Source organism: Aythya ferina, assembly GCF_964211825.1.
Source record: "Aythya ferina genome assembly, chromosome: 2".
NCBI classification, from domain to species: domain Eukaryota; kingdom Metazoa; phylum Chordata; class Aves; order Anseriformes; family Anatidae; genus Aythya; species Aythya ferina.
The window spans coordinates 98,550,129-98,561,067 of NC_140297.1; the positions used below are offsets into that span (position 1 = coordinate 98,550,129).

At 37.5% G+C, this 10,939-nt stretch overlaps 1 long non-coding RNA gene across 1 annotated transcript; it reads left to right on the forward strand.

The window, feature by feature from the left end:
• Positions 1–2,660: 2,660 nt before the first annotated feature.
• LOC311432781 lies at positions 2,661–10,218 on the forward strand. The gene is made up of 3 exons (XR_014690326.1): positions 2,661–2,784; positions 7,224–7,285; positions 9,811–10,218. It is a non-coding gene; the product is annotated as an uncharacterized lncRNA (long non-coding RNA).
• The last annotated feature ends 721 nt before the right edge of the window (positions 10,219–10,939 follow it).

The window sequence follows — 10,939 nt, forward strand, 5'->3', positions numbered from 1 at the left end:
ACATAAATCAGCATACCATGAAATCCAATTCTATATGCAAATGCTTACAACTAGAGTTAGTTTCTGAACTGAATGACACAGAAAAAAAAAAAAAAAAAAAAAAACACAAAACACAACAATCAAACAAACAAACACACAAAAACACAATCTGCCAGTCAAGTTCTCTGTGCATAAAAAGATTTTAAATTGCATAAGTCAATAAGTCACTTAGTTTTGAATATAATTCCATATGTTCCACTAAAACAAACAAACAAAAACAAACAAACCAAAACAACCGACCAAACAAACAAACAAACAAAAAAATAGGAAACCACCAAAAGAGCAGTTCTGAAATTCATTATGAGTCTTTAGAAACTTCAAAGAGTTTATGGAGAAAAAAAAAAAAAAAAAAAAAAAAAAGTAAAGAAAAAAAAAAGCCACACTTAAAAACTAATAAAACAGAGTGCAAATCACTTTTTTATTTTCAGGCTTTATATAGTCTATGAAATAAAATGCAATGTCAGAATGCCCAGAGATATAGAAAAAGACATAATTTCCCTGATGAAATACCTTATTGTCTAGTTTATAAGGAAATATGTTTACAGCTGAGGCAATACATTCATAAATACCCAAGGTAATGGTATACTTGATCGTTAGCAATGGCAAAGTTCAGTTTCAGACAGGCAAGCATTCCATTAGATTGAGTTTTCTTTTTCAAAATCTGATTAGAGGAACAAGCAGAAATAAAACTGTGGTTGCCCACCCTTTGAAATACTGCTTTTAAACAGATGGTGAAAAATGTTCCTATTTCTGGGTGAAAAACAAATACTGATAAATTTGACTTTCTCTACAGTGAAACTTCCCAAATAGATAAACACAGACACATCACTGAGAGAAACAATGGGACTGTTCCCAAAGTAAGAGATAGAGATTGATGTGCACCTGACAGTCTGCCAAGTGGAGAAGACATGACCAGGAGTGTTCTGTTTTGCAATGCTCTGATTTTACTCTCAGCTGCACTAACTGCATCAGTACAAGTCATTTCCCACTGAGTGCTTCTGCGTCAGTCGGATGTAAGCTTCAGGATCCTATCTAAGGTCCTCTTGAGGCAGTCCGCACAAAAGGGCTGGGAAAAGGAAGGCGTGCTCACTGTACAAAGAAAAACATCTTCTCTTGCCTCCCAGCAGCTACAATCTGGTTGTCTCATTGCTGCCCCAAAATGATGACCCTGTCCTCTTCTTGTACTGAGGAGGATGAATGCACATAAATTTTGACAGTCTGATGGCTGATAGAGTTGTCACTTGTCATGAGGGTTTCCTCTTTTATTTCCATTTCCAGTTTCCCCATTTTATTTCTAGACAACACAAAGGCAATCCATCTGGGCCACTGGCTTTTCATAACAACTAACTTACATTTGCTTGCCATGCACCAGACTCAAATAAAACCTCACTATTGTGGCAATATATATCATCTAAATTTTGTCTCAGTCTGAGTGTATTTTTGTTGTACTAATGATACGCTATTTAACCCTGTGCAGTAGATTCAGCATTGAATGTATATTTCATATCATTAAAAATTGAATGTATATATATATATATGTATATTGCAAGGAACTCTCATAAAGTGTTTTTTTTCCAATCAAAAACTTCACATTTCAGCACTAAATAGATTATTTTGCATACACAGTGCAGAAAGATAGTATGATGTGGGAGAGAGCAGGCAGTGCTAGCTCTGAGAACTCTGCAGTTGATTGAGACAAAGAGTAGCTTTGCATATACCTTGCCAGGAGAGGTAAAATATCTCATATTTAATAAAGGTATCTTTTTCTATCTGGCACAGGTACCTACATACACGTCAGAGTTTCAGAGAGAAACCCTTTCCAATGGATAACAAAGATTTCTTCACAGCCCTTCTGTTACCATTTTTAAGCAAGCCCTTTGCTTCCAGATCACACAGATAAGCAGCCTGTTCAGGGGAAAAATCTCGGACAGAGGAATTACTAACATATCTTCAGCCTCTGTCCTGCACCTTCCTGTCATTCATTCAGTCACAATTTCTTTTAGCCCACCTCTGCAGCATGAAGAAGAGCGACAGACTAACAGCCCCTTGTGTCTGGCAGTCCTGCTGTCTGTGTATTTGCCATTTCCAGATTACAAAGGAGCTGATAGCACAAAAGCATTCAGCATAAAACCCACTTATAATCTCTATGGTCTCTCAGTACAAAGATGGCTTGTCAAAACAAGAGAGAAAAAGCCTGAAGTCTTTGGTGCCATGGAAACAGAACAATTAATAAATGTACTTTTTCTTACTTCATCTGGAACTGCGCTTGAGCCAGTCTTTTAGCAGAAAACTGTCAAAAACCTCCCTGTGACTTAGTGATGGGGTGGAGTGGACAGAAAATACTTCAAAGAGCTATTTGGGAAGCACAGAGCAGCTGGCAGAAGAAGCAAGGGCAAATGACTCAGGAAAGGAGGGAGCTGGGGGGCGGGGGGGAAATTTCAAGATGAGAAAGATAAGCAAGATGACACCTTGAATTTTTTACATAACGAAGCAACATTTTATACTACTCAGCAGTGTATAGAAAAGGCAGGGACATGGGGGAAGATGCCAGGGACTGTAAATAGCCTTTTCTGTATGGTATTTTGTAGCAAAGGTCACTCACTGTCCTTTCTTTTGGCACAGTACAACACCTCCAAGCAGCTCCTGTTCCACAGACCTCTGAAATAACAAGAGAATGATTTTCTCCCACCAACACTCCTCAGCTCAGGACTCACTGACAACAGCTTCTGGGATTGCCTCTTTAAGGTAAACTCAACCAAAGGCCTTCTGCTTTATTTTTCCAACCCCAGCCATGTACCACATTACTTAAAGATGAAAAAAGGTCTGTGATACAGGACTACCCCTGCACCTTTTGAGCATCTTTGCATTTTAGTTTTGGGCCATGCTGTACAAGAAAGACATGGAAATACTGGAAAAAGTCCAATGGATGGCCAGAAATATGAAGGGATTGGAACATCTCTCCTATGAAGAAAGGTTGACTGGGACTGTTCAACCTGGAAAAGAAAAGAGGGGGATCTGGTCAAGGTGTATAAATCCCTGAAAGGAGGGTGCAAAGAAGACAGAGCCAGGTTCCTTTCAGTGGTGCCCAATACCACAAGAGGAATTCAAGAGGAGGGATAGCACAGCAGGGCATAGGCCTGCCTTTTCCCATGGGACAAAGCCCTGGATGGAAGAGGGGCCCAAGAAAACTGGTTAATATTCAAGGATCACCTCCTTCAAACTCAGGAGCGAGGCATCCTAACAAAGAGAAAGTTGGGCAAAATCACCAGGATGCCTGTGTGGATGAACATGGAACTCCTGGTCAAACTGAAACAGAAAGGAGGCCTACAGAGGGTGGGAGCAAGGACAGATAGCCTGGGACATTGTCTGAGCAGCCAGGGATTGGGTTAGGGAAGCCAAAGCCCTGATAGAATTAAATTTGGCCAGGGACACCAAGGGCAACAAGAAAGGCTTCTGTAAGTATGTCAGTGATAAAAGAAAGTCTAGGGAAACCATGGGCCCTCTCTGGGAGGAAATGCAAAACCTGGTCACTCAGGATATGGAGGAGGCTGAGGTACTCAATGACTTTTTTCCCTCAGTCTTCACCAGCAAAAGTTCTAGGCACATAGCCTGGGCCCCAGAAGGGAATTGTAGGGACTGGAAGAATGACAAACCACTCACTATAGGAGAAGATCAGATCTGAGACCAGCTAAGGAACCTAAAGGTGCACAGGTTGGAATTAGATGATCTTTAAGGTCCCTTCCAAACCAAACCATTCAATGATTCTGCTGAGGTTTGTGCTTTCCTTAGTGCTTTGGTGAGTAAGAGGATAATGCATCTGTTTGACCATCTCTGTTTCTGGTAGTCTGCAATTTAAACATCTCTAGAGGGCCAAAGATTGAATTGAAGATTTGGCAGTTTTTGCTGCAGTTCTGGACAAACACATTTAAGAAAATTAATTACATATAACAAAGTCACAGAAAACACCTCTAACTCTCAAGTCCCCGAGCTGAAAACTGGGTGAGGAGGGGAGCCTGTCTGAAGGAATTACCGTATAATCTATCCTGATATTTATATTATTTATTAAGCATTCACCTTTGGCCATTGTCAAAAATAAGGTACTAAATTAAAGTTGGTCTCGCTAAGTACAGTCAGTCTTCCAGCCTCACATTAGCTGCTGGTTCTGCTGGGCCATCTGTTAGGGCAGCCCACAAGGCAAAAAGCTCTCCAAAGCCAGATCATTTGCACTGGTCAGGACGTATCTAAGCAAACGCTTCATCTTCAGGCAACAGTTTGACAATTGCTTTGCCTAGTTAGGAAGCTTATAGATAGTCAGGTAGGACTCACGAAATTTGTATGCTTTGCCCTAGTTCCCACAGTTATTAGTAATTCAGGTTGTTTTCCACAGTATACCATAGGGAAAAAATCTATAATCAAGAATTTAAGTGTTAATTTTTAGAATATCAGATTCTTCACACACAAACTTTGTCGCTGCCCACATTTTTACCTTCTCTAATCACTAGCTAAAATCTAAGTACTTGCCTTTCTAAAACCTATTTTTTCACTTAGCTGTGAAATATGAAAGAAATGACATTGTGTATGTTTCTTCCTCCTTTTATTTTCTAGATTTTCTTTATCATTGATGTCAGACAAGATGATAAACTCAGTATCTTTTCTGCCTCCTCTGCTATCATAAGGGCAACATATATCTTCAGATCTGTCTTATAACACTGTTTTCTAGGAAAGCAGGATATTGACAGATCCCAGTTTATCTCTGGACAATAATACTTCTTTGCTGCTATTCAGATACTCTAGATCTTTAAATCTATGTGCATGTTCAAACCAGCAGGCAATGCTTACTACTTCAGAAGGATCTTTCCCATTTTCAGGAAGCATTGGACTTGCTAACTGCTATTACTAGGTCTTCACTGTTCTGTCTAGCCCTACAGAATTCATGGAAACATCCATTACTACTAGAAAGTTCAGTGCTCACTGCATTGACAATGAAAAGTACATGTCTGTATCTATAGATATCTTTCATATCTATACTATAAAATAAAGCACTATTTTAGATTTTCAACTTTGCTAAAACAATTATATGCTTACATAGCATAGCAGTCTTCAGCCTTAGCCAAGCCATTTAAGCAGTCCATATGGCTGTGCTGACTCCTCTTTCTAGAAGTATCTCATTTCAAATTCATTCTGATCTTATTCTGAGCTTTGCAAGAGATAATGAAGACATGCTCTGAATGTATTTTTATATAGCTCTAAGTCTGTCAGTACGCAACAACACACACACACTTAACTCCTACTAAATGCTTTATGAGCAGGGGCTTAAGTCAGTAAATTTACAAGATTAAACTTCAGTTTTATGTTTGATTGCATTCCACAGGAGCCAGTTAAAATTACTGCCTTTACGTATGCAATTATGAATGCAACTAGGCAAGATTATGTTGTCCTGTTAGATAAGAAATGCAGTTACTTGTAAGTTAATATCATTTTATTGTCTCATACTGGTGAAATAGCAATGACATCTATATCTTTCACAGCCAAGCTTCTCATAAGCACATCTGTCACAATCTCAGAACACACTGAAGATCTCTTCTGCTTCATGTGTGACTTTTCTCAGTTCTTCCTTCCCAATCTTTGCCTCCCCTAGTGACATTCAAGGGCTCACTTCCCTCCCCCAAATGTATTGTCAAGAAGCAATCGACTTGTCTTCCAGGAGTCAGAAACATGCTGTCTTGTACTAGCTGTTAATTTTAAGGAACCTGTGGTTTACAATGGCACTGACATTTACTCTAGAGGATTTGTGCTCCTGAATACATTTATGTAATTTATTTATTCTCAGCTCTTTAGAAACCCAAATAAAGGTAAATCTTGATCATTACAAGGTACTGGCCTTGAGTGTTTGTTAACTACTTTGAGGATCCCTATGCTTCTTGCACTTCTTCCACAGCTACTGTGGCACTTCAGCCATCCCTGAATACTTAATAATCTAATTTAGTATGTCTTCAATGATTTTAGATAAATAGAAAGAAATATATTTATTATGTATCTCTGTGTGTATAAAACGCATCAATTTACATGCCTATTCACTTAGCACATATCTAATATGCTCTAAGACACTTGAAGCTTAATATAATGAATTAAAACATGAGAATTTAAAAGAAACAACAACAACAAAATACTACAAAATAGACAGCTAGAGGAACATCTTTCAGACACCAACACTACATCATTGGATAACCAAAAAAAACACAAAGCACCTTCAAGATTATGTAAACAGACAAACAAGCAAAAGAGCATGAGAAGGAGGTAGGGAAAGGGAAAGAGGGAGATAGATCCAGATAGAAAGAGAAAGTAAAAAACAGAAAAGATTGTAAGCTTGCTCGTGGCAAAGCAGGATGTCAAACCAATGGAGTACACAAAAGATGAACTTCAGGAGGCAATTATTTAAATCTACAAAGGGCCCAACTCAGTTTAAATAATTACTCTGATACAATTTTATATTTCTACACATAAATCCCTAAAAAGTCTGTACTTTTAAATTACTACTTGAGCAACCTGAAGGTGATGTTAAATTTCTGTTAAACTGTTAGTTGCTTAAATATAGGAATAGAAAATAAATAATAATAATAAAAAAAAAAAACTTTAAAGATTAAAAAATGAAAAAATGCTTTGATTTGCTACCATTTCTGTATATATTTATATGAATGTTCAATTTTGATGAAAATTGGAGCCATTAAAGTGCATATTAATATTTAAAATTTCTTCAGTTGTCATGTAAAACTATTGCTATGGCACAAACCAGAAAAATATAAATTATCAATAGTATGTGTTTTAATCTGGTTAAAATCAGGTTACACTGAAGCAATTAATAAACTGCATTAGGAATTTATACCTCTAGTCCTATACTTTAGAACTTTGATGCAGTTTGGTTTCAATAATCTAAACAGTGACAGACGCCATTTCAGCAGCTAGACTCTTATTAAAACTTTAGCATTAGTTAATTTATTGCTAAGAAATACCTTAAACATTAGCAAGAAATTCAGCTTTTTTCAGCTTAATTGTAAAACTCTTAAAGCTTAGTAAACTGACATTTCAATTTTACCTTTTCATGAGCTGTGAAAACACAATTTAAAATAAATTCCAGTGTAAATGAAATAAATATTTTTCTGTTTCACTGTATGCATATTTCTCAGAATGAAGACTGTGACAGACAAGAGACAGAGGACTGGAATGTCCTGGTGGTGTTTCAAATACAGTAGGTAAAGTTAAATACAGTGGTATTTGTATGTTGGTGGTGGGGGTGTTTGGGTTTTTGTTGTTGTTGTTTTTATATTGTACTATGTGACTGACATCTCTAGAAATCTCGTGTGAAATTAGGAGACTACTTAGTACATACATTGTGCTTACATTTTTGTTTGGATTTATAATCCGGATTGTGACAAAAGGTGGATTTGGGATTAACAGAAAACTATGTTAGTGAACTTTCCATGCAGAGTGAAAATGCAGCTAAACACTTCTGGTGCATTTTAAGAGCAGACTTTGCAGAAGATAAGTTCTCACTGGAGTACCTCTTGGCTATCCATAGCACGTCTCTTCTTTGTGGCTTGATCTACAAAGTGTACTCCGTCTTCACACTTGCACACAGTTTTAGTGTTTTTGATGTTTCTAACTTGTGCCTTTGAGGATGACAGTAAAAGTATTGTGTGTTTTTGTCCATGTTTGTCAAAGTTAAAGCTTCCATTAGTCAATTATTTCAATAGCTATGTTACTTTGTTGCTCGAAGCCTAAATAAAGAGCAGACAGAAAGAAGAGGAAAATAAGGCCTTTTCCAACAGAATAAACAACAATAGAAAAATACAACATTTCCATTATCAGAAAAAAAATACCTGCATGGTATTTTTTTTATTATATTACCCCCTCCGCTGTGATTAACTTCAAAGACACAACAAAATAAACAACATAGTAGTTATTGCATATGCAGTATACTTGATGCCAGTACTTTTTCCTCATCTGATCTAGGAGCCACATATAATCATATGTGATTAATCATATGATTATTTACAGTCAGAGTAACCTGACAAACCAAACCATAGACCATGATCATTGATGTACTGACAGCTTGCCCTCATTTAAGAAAAAAGGTTGTGTTAGACCCTTACATCTTTTTGCAGACAGATACATGCAAAAACAGGCTAGAGACGCTGTTGCTGAATGCTAAGGAACCCTTGCTCTGAGTATAGCAGAAGGCACTGAATTGCCTAGATAGAAATGGATTGGAAATGGATGGAAATTGCTCTTCCTGCAGCACAGAGAACAGAGAATTGAGGTAGCACGGGACTTGAGTTAAATGGGAATGAGATGGGCTGTTTTATTTCAGAAGTTTATGGGTTTGGGATAGAAGCAAAGTAATCCCTTAGGATGAATAAAAGAGAGATATTTTATATCTAGTTTAGACAAGGAAGGTAAAAAAAAAAGTCAGGAGCTAGGAAGATTTAATGTTAACCATTGCCCTTTCTACTGAACTGTTCTAAGACATCTCTGAAATCTAAAAAAACCTGTAATTTCACAACCACTTTGGAAAGACATAAAGCAGGTTCTGCTGACAAAGAAGCCAGTCCCTGTCTCCTCTCTTCAAGCATTCGTTCTTTCTAGTGGTACCCCACATTTCTACTGGCACAAATGGCATTCATGTAGCTACATGCCAAAGCTCATGAAGGTTATGTCAGCTTAAAGTGTTGTGGTTTAAGCCCAGCAGGCAGCTCAGCATCACACAGCTGTTCACTCACCCTCCTCAGCCCTCCTCAGGTGAGATGGGGGGGTGGGGGTGGGAGGGGAAGAGAATCAGAAAGGTAAAAGAGCAAGAACTCATGGGCTGAGATAAAGACAGCTTACTAGGTAAAGAAAAAACTGCATTCACAAGCAAGGCAGGAATTCATTCTCTACTTCTCATCAGCAGGCAGGTGTTTAGCCATTCCAGGAAAGCAGTACTCATCACACGTAATGGTTTCTTGAAGACAAATGTCATCACCCCTAATGTGTCCCCCCTCTTTTTCTTTCTTTCCCTCATCTGTTATTGCTGCCACATGGTGTGGGACATCCCTTTGGCCAGGTGGGGCCAGCTGTCCTGGCTGTGTCCCCTCCCAGCTCCTGGGGAACCCCAGCCTCCTCGCTGCCTGAACAGCGTGGGGAGAAGGAAAGACCTTGGTTTTGTGTAAGCACTGCTCTGCAGTGACTAAAAGAGCAGTGTGTTACCATCAAAAATCTGAAACATAGCATCATAGAAACCTCTGCAAAGAAAATTAACTCTGTCCCAGCCAAAACCTTGACAGGCAGCCATGAAACTCATGTTACAGTTTGACTGAATGAGAGTGGAATCTGGCTGGCAAATACTAAAATGAAATTCATACATGTCTATAGCAAGTTGTAAAAAAAAAATAAATTCTCTTGCTCTGTCATGTATTAGTGATCACAAACTCACATCTACCATTTTTTTTGGTGTGTCTGTAAATCCATCTGTTCCTCTCTGAAAGGCTCATTTTTTATTCTCTTGTGCTGTTGGTATATCTATGTATTCACTTACCACTCTTCTGCAGTTGCCAACACTTGCAATTCAGAAAAAGAAGAGATCTGAGACAGGGCTCTTGAAAAAAAGGTTTGATTTTTATAGGTAGTACAAGCCACTTTCTCTGCAGTATATCCTCTTTTTCTAGTTTATATCTTTTCCTTGTAAAGGTTATTTACTTTTTTTTTTTTTTTTTTTTTTTTTTTTTTCTTTCCTAGGTTCTCTTTGTCTTTGTTCAAACAAACAATCCCCAGAGAAGATTTACAAGAGGTCTAAGGTGGAGAGATGTTCTCAACATCAATGATAATAGGAAGACTTACAGCAGTTGTGAGTCTCATTATCACTACATATATTTGAGGTAGAATCTGATATAGAATGTGTTTCTATTTTAAATTTTCTAAACCAATTTTCTAAAGAGCAGCAGTTACTTTTACCTACAATTTGTCTGAGATTTCAAGATCCCTTGATCACAGCCAAAAGACTTGTCGTTCTTGCTTCAGAGTGGGAATCGCTGTTGTTTTCATAGTAGTTCTTCAGCTGGCAGAGAAAGGCAAAAAAAAGAAGTCAAGAGATGGAAGATGCAGCTAAACAATTGGACTAGGAATACGTAGACTGAAAAGGAAGAGTTGGCTGGTATACATTTTTTATTTCTTCAGACAAAGGTTGGTCTTCTGATTTGATTTCTTCAGATCAGGATTGGATGCCCTTTCTTGAAGATCGATTTTACTCAAATACAAAGTTATTGACCTCAGCAAAACAATATGTGGATGCAAACCTAGTTTAAATGAGCAACATACAGCTGCAATCACCTCACATAAACAACGAGAGTAACTACACCCATCAGGTCTAACACATAAGCTTTCTGCTCTTCTCCTATTCTGACTTTTCTTTGAGAAACCTGACCTGAGGTGTTACTGAATGAATGAAAGACTTTATGTCTCATGCTTATGACTGTTGTCATAAATGAAATGTCAAAAAAAAAAAAAAAAAGATAATTTTTCTCCAGACTTAAAATTTACCTATCTATAATTATCATTAACTTTTCTAACTCTTCAGAGAAGCAAATATTATATTCAATCAAAACAATACCATGTGCTTCATCTAATATGAAATGCACAACTTTAGTGTTGTTTAAAATGCTGGAACACTCCTGTCTATTAATAACTGTAGACTGATATTAACAGTCTATTAGTAAACAAAGATGCTCATTTATTTCCAAAGACCTCCCACTATCACACAATATAATAATTAAGAATGCTTGGTTCTAATAGCATCCTGGCAAGAAAAATGGGGAAGAAAAAGAAGCTCTATCAAAGCAAACAGAGTTTCAAATATCAGTGTTACAAC